This window comes from Talpa occidentalis, unplaced genomic scaffold (genome assembly GCF_014898055.3).
Source record: "Talpa occidentalis isolate TD23 unplaced genomic scaffold, MPIMG_talOcc4v2.1 talOcc4.16, whole genome shotgun sequence".
Classification (NCBI taxonomy): Eukaryota; Metazoa; Chordata; class Mammalia; order Eulipotyphla; family Talpidae; genus Talpa; species Talpa occidentalis.
The window spans coordinates 21,602,785-21,619,970 of record NW_023601653.1 but is presented as its reverse complement, the minus strand read 5'-3'; positions in this window follow the sequence as shown (position 1 = coordinate 21,619,970).

Sequence of the window (17,186 nt, the reverse complement as noted above, 5' to 3'; positions counted from 1 at the left end):
ACGATCCATCAATGCAGGCCATTATGATAGTAGCTTATTGAATTGGTTTCTATTTTCTGAGGAGAATTATAGACTTTGATATTTGGGATAACAGTAGGATTCTCTCTTCTTCAAACTGAAAGAGCCCTACAAATTCAGAGTTAAGAAAGACGTAATATGCTATTAGGTTTCTTATGGAGGCATTCATTAGCTCTTTGCCTCCCTTGTCCCACACGGTCAAGGGGAAGTTATTCTCACTGACAAAGAGCATTCTCTGAAAGAGTCTGTATCTTGCAGAAATGTGGTTTGTGCCACACAACCTTGGGTATGCAAAGCAAGGAGCCTGCCAGTACTTGGCATTAATCTTTTAATCCTCTTAGATCATTTGGTTTATTTTTCTAATCTACCTGTTTTCATTGTCTTCCTATTACAAATCAAAATGAAAATCGTTTTAGCAAGTGCTGGAAAATATTTTTACAAAAGACACCTTAGACTGCTAGTTTGGATGGATAAGAACATAAATAAAACTTTGTTTTCCTGGCTTTCTCAAATTCCATGAGTGTATATCCATCTTCTAGTTTCCTTCTCCTTTATGAAAAAAGTATTTCCAAGACCTATCTGCAAGATAAGTATACTTTTTAAGTGTATAATGCAGAGAATGCATGTGTAGGTAAAACTCATCCAAATGCATAATTACATAAACAAAAAAGAAAATGTTCAAAGGTGAGCATTTTCCTAGGTTTTTATGTTGTATTGCTATTTCTTGTCATTTTTCAAAGTGAGTAAGAGACTTACCAGGAAAACTAAAGTTAGTACATGAAGGAAAAATAACTTGTGTGAAATGTGATGTAAAATCAGCTAACCAATTGTCACTCGGATGAAAACAAAGCCAGTTGTTTGGCTGAATTAATAATTCATTCAGAACAGCTGCTTCATCTGCACATTGCCTTAAAGTCTTCAAAATACATATTAGAGAGTTAGAACTAGCTCAAGTATGCGACCATATTTACTCATTATCAGAGGTGATAACTTTTCCTAAGTGGTAATTGCTACTAGATTTCTAGCCAACAGTTCTGATGTTTCCCAATTTTATATCCTATGTTAAAATAGTCTTTCTATTGAAATTCATTACACACTTATACGAGACATTATATTCAGTATAATATCCTTAGCACCTAGCACAGGGCTAAGTACTTGGCAAACATTCACATATTTGCTAAATTTAAAAAAAAACAACACTTTTTTTGTGACCTACAATTTATTTCATTTAGAAGATGGACTTTGAAAAGTAACCCATAGTCGACATGAAAGTAAGTTATCTCTTCTCATCTGCTCCCCAGTAAGACACTGAAAAAAGTCAAGATGCTTAAATATTCATGACATAATTTATTCTTTCAAGATCCCTCCTTATCAGGGAATAAGTATCATAGTACACTGTTTTTAGTAGAGAGACTGAACTTATAATACCAGAACTATTATCTATGAGTTGAGATTTCTCCCTCTGTGTTTTACCAAACTAGCCATATCAATTTCTCTACTCCTGTCACCTTGAGTGAACAAAAAAGCACACAGAGTCCTCTGGTTATGCAAGAAAAAAGGAAAAAGAGAAAATATTGAGGAATGAGGACTGAAATAGGAGAGACAAAAAATTTAAACCTCATAGCTACTACTTATTCCTTGTTTGATTGACAGTACAGAGATTCAGTTCATCTAAGACTTAGTGGAATGAAGATAAAAGTCAAGTTTGTATAACTTGTCATTTCCAATAAATGACTTGACTCATTGGGTCGTTGTTTTTACTATTAATTTAAAAGAAATGTAAATTAAAACAAGTACATCTCTGCAACTTAATAAAAATCAAAGAATAAATACAGAAGTTTAGGGGATAATGAAGTGTCCTGACAAGTGTTACAATAACAAATGGGAGAAAATATTTACCAAATATGGAAAACATTAACATTCATAATATAGAAAGAGTTAAAGAGGTGAAAGAGAAACAACACCCCAAAAAGCAAAAAAGACAAAAAGACTCAAATAGGCAATTCACAGCAAAACTATAAATGACCAAAAATATCAAAAACAATTCAAAAGCATAAATCAATATTTATCCCTATCAAATAAATAATATTCACTTTTGCTTAGGGAGATTATAAATATAAATTCTCTTTGAGTATATTCGGGAATGTAAATTCATGTAGATTCTCATGTGCAAGCTGGCAAAGTCTATAAGTATTTAAAATATATACACTTTGGCCAAGCAATTCTATTTCTGAGAATTTATCCTATGAATGTATATATGTAAATATGTAGACTATAATTAACTTTCTTGTAGCAATTTGCATAATAGTGAAAGATGGACACATTCTAAGTGGCCTTACATGGGGAAATATTTTAAAAATTTATGATTAATGTATACAGTGGCATGTAAAATGATGTGAACACTTCTTAAAGTGGCATGGATACATGTATGACATAGAAACATACCACAAAATACATTATGAATACAATGTAAGTTACAGAAGAATATAAGTTATTACAATTTGTATAAAGAGTTATATGAGTTATTTAAGCATTTATATCTGCTATAAAAAGGTAAGATATGTAAGGAGATATCTAAGAAGATATTAGCCAATCTATTAATAGTAATTTATTATAAAAAGTAACTGAGTATTGGGGTTTGAGGGAAGGAAGGGAATATTATAGATTATATTGCTTGATTATAATAAGCATGTACTATTTCATACATACACACAAGCATATATATGTGTATGTGTGTGTGTAGAAAGGGACTTATACTCTCTATATTTGCTCTGTTTTCATTCCAAGAAAACTAAGATTTAGGAAGAAAGAAGTTATTTGGGTCCTGTAGTTATAATATAGTTGTTTATTTTTTTCACTTTTCAGTGATTATTTTATGAACAATCAATATAATCTAGTCCCTGTTATCCTTCCCATGATGGCTAAATTTGGTGAAATGCAGGTTCAAGTTTCTCCCAGGGAAGATGCTGATTCATTCAGGTTGACATGATGTGGGAGGAATTATCTCCAATATTTTTCTCAGCAATTGCAATAAAGCCTGTCATTCCCTGCAGCACTGCCCCTCAGTTGCACATAACTGTTTGATGATATATTTATCAAACTCTTTTTATGTTTGCATGTCTTGCTTTCCAATCTAAATTTTCAGTCTACCTAGGATCAGGTTCTTGGACCTCTATTCTCTCACAGTACAGAGTACCAGGCAAAGGAATGGGTGAAATCTCAATTCTTGGACATGGTAGGTACCTAAACAACAATGAGATATGTATCAGAATCTGTAGGTTCACTGTTCCAAAGGAATATGAGAGCACTCACCAAACCCTATCAAAAATATCATATTTTGGTCCTTAAAAACCTGGACTGTTCTTTTGAGACTCCTGAAGTCAAATTTAATGGTTTGGTTTCATTAAAAAACAAGACTCTGGATCTCAAATTTCATCCACATGACAACAAAATGTATCTTAAATATGAATATACAATTATACACTGCTTAATAAATCCTCAGTGAACAAATCATTTAACAGTATCTAGCATTAAATCATCTAGCAACAGTAACGAGGACACGATTAAAACTGCTATTTCAGTCTCCTCAGTAACAAGTGTAGCAGTGGTGTCTCAAAAAGTAGCTAGTGTTGTTTGGTTCATGTCTTTGACAGATCAGCTTGTACAGGAATCCCAATGAGGAATGGGGCCCCCCCACACTTAATATCACCCCACCCATCCTATCTGATCCCTACCCAACATTTCCCCAACATACATACACACAGACATGTGTCCATACAATCAAAGATTAGAAAACCTGAGCCCAGGTCTCAGAAGCAGGAGTCCTTTGTGAAGTGGTTGAAGAATTATCCAGATAAAAATGGGTCCTATGACAAGGGGTAGAGAATTATTCAGATAAAGATGGGTCCTTTGATAGCTCATTTTACTTGTTAACTTGACTGGACTAAGTTTCTCAGATAGCTGGTAAAACATTATTTCTGGGTGTGTCTGAGAAGTTGTCCCTAAAGAGACTGGCATTTGAATCACTAGACTGAGGACAGAAGCTAGCTCTCACCAATGTGAGCCAATTGACCCTGTAAGTCAATTCCTAAATAAATCAATCATCCTATTGATTCTATTTCTCTGAAGAACCCTAATACAGATTTTTCATATTTTGATGAGATTAAAATTTGAATGGGTAGACTCAATAAAGCAGATGCCAGCCCCAACATGGGTTGGCATCATCCTATTTGTGCAGGGTCTGACTAGAACAAAATGGAGGACGAAGGACAAATACATCTTTCTTCCCCAGCCTTACTAATTGAGCTGGGACATCTCTCATCTTCTACTCTTTGAGTCTGATTTATGCCACCAGCTTGCTTATTTCTCAAACAGGGACTCAGTAATATCACAGGGACTTCAAACAGGAACTAAATTATATCACCAACTTTTCTGGGTCTCAGCTTACAGAGGGCAAATCATGGAGCTTTTCAACCTCCATAATCACATGAGTCAATTTCTCATAATAAATCCCCATACACATGAACACATATACTTATTTATATGTTTTCATATAAATACATATATATCCTATAGGTTCTGTTTCTTTGAATGACGCTGATTAATACAGGTTCTTGTCTGAACTAAAAAATGTTGCCACATCAAAACTCTGACCAACTCAAGGAATTTGCTGATTTCCAGTCTCCCAGCTTTCATTGCCTCATGTAGTAGCCACCAAAAATCTCATCTTCCTTCATGTTTCACTCATGACCTTCTATTTTATAAATCCTGAACTAATTTCTCATTTTAAAAAAAGCTCACTTACAATTCTTTTTACATACATATCTATGTGAAACCTGGTACTAGACTTAGTCCTTTTAAACTGCAGTTGGTCCAATGGTTACTGAAACTTAACTACTGAAAAAAAAAAAAAAACACTAACAAAAATAGCTATTCCTAATCACTGGCCAACTGTTTCCTGAAAACTTGAGGTATTTCCAATCTATGAGGATTATATAGAATTTCTAACAACCTACAAAAAATAAAAAGGTGTCTTTTCTTGGTAATCACACCATGTCTGTATGCTGGTAAAAAGGGAAGTTTTCAATGACTCCATTTTTTAAAACACCAAAGATGGGAGGAGAGATAAGGAAGCACAAGGAAACTAAGTCAGACCAACAAACTTCCTTATTTTAAAGAAGCAGAAGCACTGAGAAATGGAAACTAAGTTCTATGCTATCCAGAGAAGACTTTCAACTCTCATCTTCCAAGTCAGTGTTAACATTTTAATATTAAAACACTGTTTATTTATTTCCAGTACAGCAAACTCTCAGTCCCTATACCCTGAAATGGAGAGATGGAGGTGATGTGGATAAGTTAAATGGGAGAGAATCAGTAGAATATTTTTAAAGCATATATTTTACTTTAGCAGGAACTTCATACTTTCATGGAGTAGCATTGTATTTCCTTCCCCAATCAAGTGTGGATTAGTATAAATCAAAATGACTGTGTCCTGAGCCACTGAAAGTAGCGGGAGATGGCTTAGAACATTCTTCTGGTTAAAGTGATTATAGCTTAACCAGGGACACAGAGTGAAATACCACAATCAGATAATCTGGAGTTAAATTTAAGACATGTTCTGCATTGAAGAAGTCCAACATTCATGATTAAGAGAACGTAACTCAAAAGCAGCAGCATCACCTTCCTTCACTCCCCCCAAGTGAAAATAAACTGGAGAATGGCTAAACTCCAAAACAGTGAGCTGGTAATCACCATGGTTTTCATGCCTCCTTTAGGGGAAATGAGATGTAATCCAATGCCTGCATATGCCTTTTCAGGAAATTGCTCATCTAATTAAATTCCTCTTTCTTTAGGTCTGTGGATACATCCAACAGATATGGCTTCCAGAACACCTTCCAGCCCTTTCTGTTGGTCATTGAAAATTTCTGATGTGATGGAATCTTCTGATAATGAAGACTTTTTATACATTAAAATCTCCATTTTAAGGATATTCCATTACTGCCTGTTAATTACTGGTTAACTTCTTTGATTCTCCATTAGCAAGTGTCATTTCTTATTGGGAAGCACTTTTGAAAACAAGTAAATTAAAAGATCTAAGAATCTTTATAGATGGCTTTAGATCTTGTCACTAGCATAGAGCGTGGAACAGCTCCCAGATTCCAAGTTTATCTGTGCTCAGACGAGCAGCATGTTCCAGCTTGTTTATTTGTTTTTCTAGTGGAATAGTCATTGTACTTTGGTCTCTGCCCCTTTCATAATACACTGCAGAGAACCTACCCTCTGTCCAACCTTCCATCAATTAACCTTGCTTGATTTTCTGTCCTTGCAGAGTTAGTGACACCTACTTTGCTTTTGCCATAATAATTTACCATTTCCTTCCTTCTAGTCCACATTCCTTATTTTTATATCTTAAAATTAAAGAATTTATTGAATCTTATGTCAAAACCTGGGGGCATGAAACAAAATAAGAACAGGGTTTTGCCCTCAAGGAGGCTGCAATCCAAACAGATGAAAAATCCAAGGAGAATTAACCCCAAACCCCACCTCCAGCTACAACAGGCACTAAGAAAAATGTTATATAAACTGCATGTTAAGAAAGCAAAGAAAAAGAAGCAGAATATCATTTTCTACAGTGGAAAAATTTTTATTTCTTGAAATGCTTTTATACTTTGCAAATTATACTATTCATGCAAATGTAGCTGCAGGAGGCTGGTTAGCAAGCACATTCATCCTCCTCCACTGACCAACTATAGCTATAATATACAAAGGAAAGAAAACTGATTTTTATCAATTAAATTATAACCACACAGAATATAATGATAAATGAAGTTTAAAAAAACAAAGATAATGGTATTAAAAATGATTGAAACTAATAAACCTCTCCCCCAAACACACACACACACACACACACACATCTCAAAAAACATAATACAGCAATAACAGAACAGGTCTCATTCGGCTTTCCTTTCCCTTAGCCCACTTTGAGTCAAAACCATGCAACTTCTTAGATTTGTTGAAAGGCATCACAATAGGGATAATTATGGGCCTTCAAAAAGATATCTGGATTTGATATTTAACATTCCAGTAGTTCAGGAATGCTTTCAGCTCTATTCATGCACACCAAAATGGATGGAAAAGAATTTAGCTCATCTGTGTGCAACACAAGCCTGTAGGTTCCCAACATCTGCGACACTTACATGTTGAGAGAACATCTAAGCAATATCAGTTCCATTCCAGTCAACAATTATTTGAGCCCAGGGTATCCATACTATTTGAATGTGCACAATGTCCCATCCCACAATCACATGGCTGCTTAGGGAAGCAAAGGAGTACCACCACACAGAACTATTCACAAGGGGGTAACTGATTTGTAATACTAGTCACCACTTACTCCACTGCACTTAACCCTAAACTTGCGTCTCCACCATATCTGTACTAAATCTGACTGATAGTGCACATGTTGCAGACATTTAGTCAACCAATGCAAACAAAATATGATAGATAGTTAAGCAAAATAACAAACATTACAAAAGTTGTAGGATTTCATAAGATTAATGAAAGGGATGTCAGAAAACTAGATCACAAAGGTAAAATGAGTTAGCAAAAATGAACCTTTTAAAAATCAACAAGGAGGGCCTCCCCGGTGGCGCAGACATTGAGCGCTGGGCTGCAAAGCTGCCCGCAGCCTATGCAGGCCCGGTTCCATCCCCATCCACCGGCGAGGGTCCCACATTTCGCGGCAGACCGCTCCTGCTGCCCCCGCTGCTCCCCTCAGCAGTGTATTTTGTCAGTCTGCCTGTTCTGCTGCCCGTTCTGGCTCTGGTGAATTCTCTCACCCTCTCACGCTTCTGACTGTACCCAGTGCTTTTATAAATAATCTTTTAAAAAAATAAAAATAAAAATCAACAAGGATACTGATGTGATTGATAGACAAAAATTAAAAAAAAAAAACATTTTTAATAAAAAGGATGAAAGGAGGCCTGTAGGAAAGTTGACAAAACCCTCATTCAAGGGAAGAATAGCCTCCACTGTTAAAACATTGCAAAATATATACATACATTAAGTGACATTTTCAACATTGCTACCAAGCAATTTTCTTAGAAAAAATAGGTTAGAAGAATGATCAGTATTTAATTCACCTTTGCTTGTTTTCTTGAAGTGCTAAATATAATTTAACTTAAAATCATTTAAATGTATGAATAATCACCACAAGACATGAGATTTAAAGTTCCAACCATGGAATATTTAATTTTTTTAAAAATATTTTAAGTGGATTCAAGTTCAAGAGTATGTATATAATTTTGCTTGGATAATAAGTATCCAGTCACTGTTTCACGATTCCTGCTCAGAGAAACTTCTAAAATTCTCCAGTCTGTGTTAGCCAAATCAGTTCACCAAGTCACAGGTGAACATCATGACATCACAGCCAATACAGGATTCATCTCTGAAAGGGATGATACAAAATTATTTCTAGCCCTTATGGAAAATAGTATGGATGCTTTCCAAATATTAAGAACAGATTTACTGTATGATCTAGCAATTATATTCCCAGGTGTCTATCAACTTAAGAAGGCAAAACACTAATTCAAAGGGATGTGTGTATTCCTCTGTTCATTACAATAATCAACCTGTGGAAACAACCTAAATACCAAAAAAAAAGATAAGTATATTAAGAAAATGTGGTATGTATACACAATGGAATACTACTCAGCTTTAAAAAAGATGAAATCTTGCCATTTGCAACAAGTTGGATGAGACCGGAGGGGACTGTGTTAAGCAAAATAAGTCAGGAGAAAGACAGGTACCAGATGAGTTTTTTTTTTTTTTAAATAATAGATTTTATTTTTATATTCACCATAAAATTGCAACCCCCCATTTTGACCCCAATCCCTCCCCTCCCACCCCCCACCCCCCACAGATGAGTTTTACTAGTATGTGGAATATAAAGAAACAAAAGGACAAATTCCAAAAAAAATCCTAGAAATATGACTGCAGAATTGAGTTTAGTGGAGGCGGAAAGATGGAGGTGGAGCACAGAGGGGAAGTGGGCCCAATACAAAGGTGGAGGTACTTTGCAGGTGCGTGGAGTGTAGTAACATATAGCTGAAGAGGGATGAAACTGTACCTCTGAATCATACATAGTATTTCCCTCAATAAAAAGCAATACAACTAAAAATTTAATAAATAAGCAGATAGAGGGCCTCCCCAGTGGCACAGCGGGTTGACCACTGCACTGTGAAGCTGTCTGCAGCCTCTGCAGTGTGGGTTCCATCCAAGGCAGGTGGCAAGAGTCCCACATGGCGCGGCAGACCTCTCCTTTCTTGCCCACTGCTCCCCTCAGCAGTGTATTTCTGTCGTCTGCCTGTTCTGCTCCCTGCTCTGTCTCTGGTGAGTCCTCTCACCCTCCCGCACCTCTGACTTGTACCTCAGCTCTTGTATAAAAATAAAGAATCTTTAAAAAAAAATAAGCAAATAGATTCAACAAATAAATAAAATTTGTTTCCCTTTGGGTGTTTTGTAGCTTGTGGTAGAGAGAGCAATGCTTTTTCAATAGAGCGCCAGTAAATTAGGCCTAGTCAGAGGACCAAGAATTTAGAGGTGGAGGAGGCTTTGTTTTCTCTGCCCAAGGGCTGATTTGGGGCACGACCCTCTATAGCAGTACAGCTGACCTCTCCAACTAAGCATCCTTTGCTACATCACTGAGAATTCAGCACTTAGAGCACTTTGAGAATTCAGCACTTTGATGGATGTTCTTTCATTAGTCCTGGGAAAATTAATTTGGTGTGCTAGGTCCTTCCTTTTAATCAAAGGAAATGCCTAGGCTAAAATAAGGAGCAAAACTCTCCCATCAGCTCTGAGTTAATTGACCACGTGTATGTGTGCAACATTCAGATGTTTGAGAATCAAAAAAAGGCTGTAAGTAAAAATTCCACCTTTGTTTTACAAACTGTGTTATTTGGACATTTCCTCGACTTTTCATAACCTCAGTGTCAACCTCTGTGATAAATAATAAAACCTACCTTATGGAGTTGCCAAAAGACTACAAATGAAACAATAAGTCTAGAATGCCCGATAACATGCCGCTTCATACTAGGCACACTTTTTAAAAAATGCTAGATCCCTGGGACTCCCTGGTGGTGCAAGGGGTTAAGATACAACCTATGAAGCTATCCACAGCCACTGCAGCACGAGTTCGCTCCCAGGCCGGCCAGGGAGCTATCCACATGGTGCGGCAGACCTCTCCTGACTCGCCCGCTGCTACCCTCAGCAGTGTTTTTGGTCGATCTGCCTGTTCTGTTCCCCATTCTGTCTCTGGTGAATCCTCTCATAACCCCCACACCTCTGGCCTGTAGCCCAGTTCTTGTATGCATAAATAATAAATCTTTAAAAAAATGTTAGATCCCATCCCCCCCTTTTTTCCCCTCCCCCCATAAGAAAGATTATGGGGAAGCAGAATCCTCTGGCACCTGGTGGGAAAGGAGGAACTCAAAGACGATTGAGAGGATGGAAGAGGAAATGGAGAGGGTGACACAGGCCCACTTCACTAGCACCTCCCCCATCTCCCATTTCATGCACGACTGGTCCTAATCTCACATGGAAATGAGGGATAAGAGAGTTGTGTATCAGACAGAAAGTACAAATTCAGTGCATCTGATTGAGAAGCAAGACAAAGCTGCCCAGAGCAGATAATAAACATAATCACCCTCATCTAATTCAGGGTCTCAGGATCAGTCACTCTCACTAAGAGGTTCTCCTATTGTTGCTCAGAAACCCCTCTGGCTATTTGTTGTTACTATTTTCTAGTCTCAGTGTCAAACATGGTTATCTGATTAATGAATTTGAATTTTGCTTTTTTTAAAAAGATGATATGGAGAAAGGAGGGTTCCAGCAGCCCTTTGAAAGACAGAGGATGCAACCAAAAATTGGCCCATGTTCATGTTAGTCATCTTCTTCAAGGTCTGAGCACTTTCATCTACAATTAATCATAAAATGTTTGTTAAACCCTAAAAATATTTGAAGAGTGAGGCACTGTGAGTGACAGAGATCAGGGGGAAGACGTGGATTTCACTCTCAAGGAATTTGCTTCTTGTTCAAGCACACAAAACCAGCCCTTACATGAAGTAATTGGTCAATGAGACAAGACAAAAATAGCTAAACTCAAGTAATTGTATTGAATGCCACCTGCCTCAAAGAGTTGCCATAAAGCTGTGTGTCACACAGTGATACACAGAAGCTCCGAGCAGGAGCATGTGTGTTTAACAAATGAATTTTCCCTTCCCTCTAACAGAAAACTAGCAAAGAATAAGGTCCAAGTCAACGCAGCAGATAGTCACAAGGAGGAGGTTATCAACAACAAATGCTACTGAGAGATTCTGACAAAAAGGAAGTTACAACTGAACTTTTACAGAGCTACTTCTTGCATGTGGTGAAGCTCCAGTCAGTTCATTGAGAAGAGTTGGGGAAGGAAGGCACATCTAGGAAGTAAAGCCTAAAGCACAAACTTTATCTTTGAGAGACTTAGGAGGGTAAAGAAAGAGAGAAAACTTTGGGGTCTAGTGATTGTCATTCTGTTTATTTTGTAAAACATGAAGTTTTATTTTAAAGGTTTCTCTACAAAGGAGGTAAGAATTAGCATATTCCAGAACCTTCCATGGCTCTAACCTGAAGCCAACAAGGTAAGTCACATGAATGTGCATCAAAGGAACTCAAAGGTAGATAGAATCAGTTCCCTTTTTTTCTTCCTAATCTGAGAATACTAAAAATTAAATTTGCTTACCCAACATTTTTTTTAAAGCAACCTTGCTAATTTGTTCAAAACTCTAAGAGGCAAGGTAATCAACACTACATAAAGGTTAGTTCATTTTATCTGTGTGAAAATTAAGGGAATTTTGCCCAGGATCCTGCTAATCTCTGTTAAAATAATTGAGGTAGTTTATATTTCAAATTAATAAACACTGACTGTGTTCTTCATCCCTGAGAAAATGCTGTAGGAACATTAAGGATGTTCGTGATGATCCTCCAGTGACTTCAACTCAATAGAGACAACAGAAAATGCATAAATACCCTGTGTATAAAGGACACAGTGACCAAAGTAATAAAAGATTGAAAAATTTAAGAGGAGAAAAGAGAAAGAGGCTAATTCTGGACGAGGAGTCCTGGATTTTCTTGACAGAAAGTTGGACTTAAGTTGGATTTTGAAGAAAGCATGAGCTTCAAAGGCAGATATTTCATGGCCAACAAAGAGGGAAGGAAGATGCAGTTCCTTTGGAATTAATGCAGGAAGAATAAATGCAAAAATCAAGAGCAATGATGACAGTCATATACCAGAGAGCAATGATGACAGTAATAGTCAACTAATAGTCTAAAAAGATGTCCAAATATCTATTGCACCGAAATGGACTTGACTAAAACCCTGTCCCCTGAATGGAAGATCTGTACTGCTAGACCTTTTGTTCTAATTCATTGTTATTACTCATGCCACACTTTCCTAACTTCAATATTTCAGCTCTAGGGTTTATTTTTTTCCCATTATACTCATACAGCAGAAAGAGGAAATAACTCATCCAGCGGTGGGGATTTCTTAGTAGGGTTTTGAAGAGAGATGCTGGGGGTGGCTGACTCTGCCAAAATGTTTCCTTTTTCTCTTGCTGTTTGTCAGATATTGCTATTGAGCAACCCTGGCGAGTGTCACCAACATGCAATCTCATCTGATTTATCTTCCTTTACTCACTCAAACTCAGCCCTTTGCCTCCTTTTTTTTCTGGCTCATTTAGAGTTTCACAACCTCTTACCTTTAATTGCTGAGTAAGTGCAAAACATTTGTGTATTTGGCATCCTGGCATGGGATATCATAATGTCCAAGAAAAAGGACTCCCAGTCAGAGGTGGCTGTGGTTGCCTAGCACACCTTCATAGTTTGCCTTCTCTCATTTCATCAAAAAAATCACATTTCTATTTTTCTCATAGATTCAAATTCAAAACAATGTTTTTTCCTGCCTGTCTTTTCCTCCAAGTGCCCTTCTTCTGAATTGTGGGTGACTGAAATAAACATTCTTCTGAGCTCCACAGAGTTCCCAGTGTCAGTCTCTCAAATTCCACACCAATAAACCTCTGATGCAAGGATGGACAATGGAATAATTGGTTCTAATGGAATCCAAAAACTGACCTCCAATCATACAGGCCGAGGAAACAAACTCCATTTCTAGGTCAAAAGCTTTTACAGTGTTCTAGAAGCAAGACGACCCACCATTTCCTCCACCCAGCTAGCAGTGACATGGGTTTTTTACAGTTTATCCCCAAATCAACCTGACTCTCCTTAATCAGCCAAATAAAACCCTCTCCAGTTTCTTCTCATGTTTATCTCAATAAGAAGAAAAGTGGTTTGGATTTATTTTTTTTTTTTATTTTACTGCATTTATTTTTTTTTTAAATAATAAATTTTATTTTTATATTCCCCATACAATTGCAGCCCCCCCATTCTGACCCCAATCCCTCCCCTCCCGCCCCTGCCCCCGCCCCCCTAAAAGTGTCTCTGGTTCGTAGTTTTTTGTTGATTTTGATTTTCACTTTCTTATAGTTATTCGTTTTCCTGGTCCCTTATTTAAGTTTTCTAGATTCCTGCTATGAGTGAGACCATCCGGTATTTTTCTTTTTCTTTTTGGCTTATTTCACTGAGCATGATCCCTTCCAGCGTCATCCATGTTGCTGCAAATTGCATGTGTTTATCTTTTTTGAATGCTGAGTAATATTCCATGGTATATATGTACCACATCTTCTTGATCCAGTCATCTATTTTTGGGCATTTGGGTTGTTTCCAAAGCTTAGCTATTGTAAATAGTGCTGCTATAAACATAGGGGTGCAGGTGTTCTTTGGAATTGATGTTTCTGTGTCCTTTGGGTAAATACCTAGGAGTGGAATTGCTGGATCATATGGAAGCTCTATGTTTAGTAGGTCCAGAAATCTCCACACAGCTCTCCACAGTGGTTGGACCAGTTTGCACTCCCACCAACAGTGCAGAAGAGTTCCTTTTTCTCCACACCCTCGCCAACATTTGTTGTTGCTAGTTTTTTTAATATGTGCCATTCTCACTGGTGTAAGATGGTATCTCATGGTAGTTTTGATTTGCATTTCCCTGATGACAAGTGATGCTGAACATTTTTTCATATGCCTGTTGGCCATTTGCATTTCCTCTTCAGAGAAGTTTCTTTTTAGCTCTTCTGCCCATTTTTTGACTGCTACATGCAAAAGAATGAAGCTTGACCACTACCTCACACCATACACAAAAATCAACTCAAAATGGATTAAAGAACTAGACATAAGACCTGAAACCATAAAATATATAGAAGGAAATATAGGCGAAACACTACGTGATTTGCACATCAAAGACATCTTTACAGACACATCACCCAAAGCAGTGATAGTGAAGGCAAAGATAAACAGCTGGGACTACATCAAATTAAAGAGCTTCTGCACAGCAAAAGAGACAATAACAAAAACAAAGAGAAACCCCACCAACTGGGAGAACATTTTTGCACCCAACACTAATGATAAAGGACTGATCACAAAAATCTGCAAAAAGCTGATGAGACTCAACAACAACAAAGTGGTTTGGATTTAGATAGAGGCATCTAGCAGAATTTCAGTGCCTACTGTTTAATATACACAATTTGAGCTTAGTAGAAGCTATGATTGTGCTAGCAGTGACTAAATGAAGCAGGGAAGAAAAAAATAACGCAACCTGTTGATACATTCAACAGTTTATAGCTTTGAGACACACTGACCCTCCATGCATGTGCCTGGACTCAAACTTGGGGGCCACAGGATTTTTAAAGCATTCAGTTAAAAAAGAAAGGACCGTAAATACATTTAAAAGTGACTAGGGACTGTCACCATGTTCCTGGATGCTAGCTCCACTCTACCTATTATCTTTTTATATAAATACCTTCTTCTGCCACAAATTCTGAGCAGGTCAAATCCTGGGAAGTCACTTGTTGTCTCTGTCAACATGCAAAGGAAGCAGCTGCTGTAAGATGTTTCCTGCTTGAAACCATCTTTGCTTCCAAGTTAGATGCTGTATCCACAAAGCCTTCAATAGCACCTGGAGCTTAGTAGGAATTTAGTAAATATTTGTTCAACATGAATGGATAACAGATAAAATGATCTCCTTGTTGGTGGAGTGTTCCTTGGTTAATTGCCTAGTTTGCCACAAATCAGCCCTTTTGTAACCACTGATCCCTTCTCTTCCTGAATCATTGCCATTTTATTTCTTTTAAGTTTCCAATTATTTCCACCCTTTTGAGTTTCAGCCTGGAATGGTCCATAGGCACCAATCAGAATAGCCCCTTTTATGGATGTGTAGGAGCTAGACTGTTCATTTAAATGGCTTTAACCATTCACCACCTAGCTTATCTTGGTTCTCATAGTCCTAACTTCCAGAGCTATGTTGATTGGAATCTATAGGTAGCATAATGTAAAAGGAATGAAATGTGGAGTGTTACCATATGTGATAACCAGCCTCCAGAATGTCTTCCAGTGACCACTGTCCCCTGGTCTTCATTACCTCGTATGCCCATATGATCCCTCTCCTTGGTGGTGTGCTGACTTAGTGTTCACTTGCAACAAATTCATTACCGTAGGAGTGAAGAGTGTATTATTTCCTGGATTTAGTTATAAAGGAGATTACATCTCCTCTCTCTCCCTTCTCTCTCCTCCTTCCTTCTACCCCCACTCTTAGTCTGATCAACTGCTCTAGGGGCAGTCAGCTGTCATGTGGAATAGCCTCATGGAGAAGCCAACATAGCAAGGGACTAGGGCCATCAGGCCAACAGTCAGTGAGGAACTGAGGTCTTCAACAACCACCAGTGTGTTTCATCAGGGAAGCAGATTCTCGGTGAAGGCCTAGAGTCAGAATCACTCTGCTAAAGCAGCCTGGATCCCTAACACACAGAAACTGTGAGAAAATAAACATTTGTTGTTTTAAGCTGCCAGCTTGGGGGCTATTTGTTATGTAGCAATAGATAATACTTTCGATTAGGGGATCAGTAAAGTATTTTCTAAAGGACTAGATAGTAAACATTTTGGGACTTGGAGACCATACAGTATCTATTACACTCCTTAACTCAGCAATTATGGCCCTAAAATAGAGCAATGTATGTGTCAAGGAATACACATGATGGTGTACTTACAAAACTTAAGTTTCAAAAGCAGTTGGTCAGCTTGTGCAAACTGCTACAATGTGCTACAATGTGCCAACCACTGCCTTAAACCAACACACTGTAAGACATTAGTTTCTAATGTCTTCTTGTCCTGTGGCCCTTCCTAGTGACAAACATGGGCATTGTTATTTTCTAAGTCTACTTTTAGTTACTATTAAAAAATGAGGTTGGTGCTCTGAGAAAATGAAAATAAGACGTAAGAAAAGTCCCTTCCAGAGTTGGAAAAGAAATAAAAATCCAGACCTTTTTATCCAAGAGAGTTTAGAAGGATAATAAAGAGAGGCAGCGTGAGGGGATTATATGTCCAGGTTCTGCCTACAGTAGAAAAACACTACAGAGAGATAAGGGGAAATGTTTTAGATACATCGAGATATGCACAGGAACCCTCAGAACTTCATAACTAGTCAGTCAGTTGTCTGGGTATAGTGGGAAACTCAAAGCTAAGAGAAACAAATGAGCCATTTGGGCCAAAACAATACAAAATTGATTGCACAATGCTGGATAAAGGAACCTGAAATAAGGCTTATGACCATGGATTGGGCACAGTATAAAGAAGATACAAAAGTACTCATGTGACCCGAAGAAGTTTCAGAAGGGAGACCACTGGATATGCAGACTCCAGAGCTGGTTAAGGATGGAGTCTCAGTAATCAGAAGCAAAGCAGGATCTAGGGTAAGTTGCAAGGGAGAGAACGTTTTTATTACTCTTTCTTCTCTGCAAATGCTTGTCTCTGCATCTTATTTTTCTTTTCCCCCAAGCACCTGGCACGCCCAAAGTCAGGAAGAATCAGCTATGAGATGAGCATATTTGGCAGAAGTCAACTAGCAACAATTAGTGGAAACAGACCCATAACTGCAAGTTTCTCATGGATAAGCAAACTCTCCCCAATTCCCAGAAAGACATATGAGCCCCTCTATCCCACTGCCTTATGGGCCAGCTTGGGAACAACAGAGA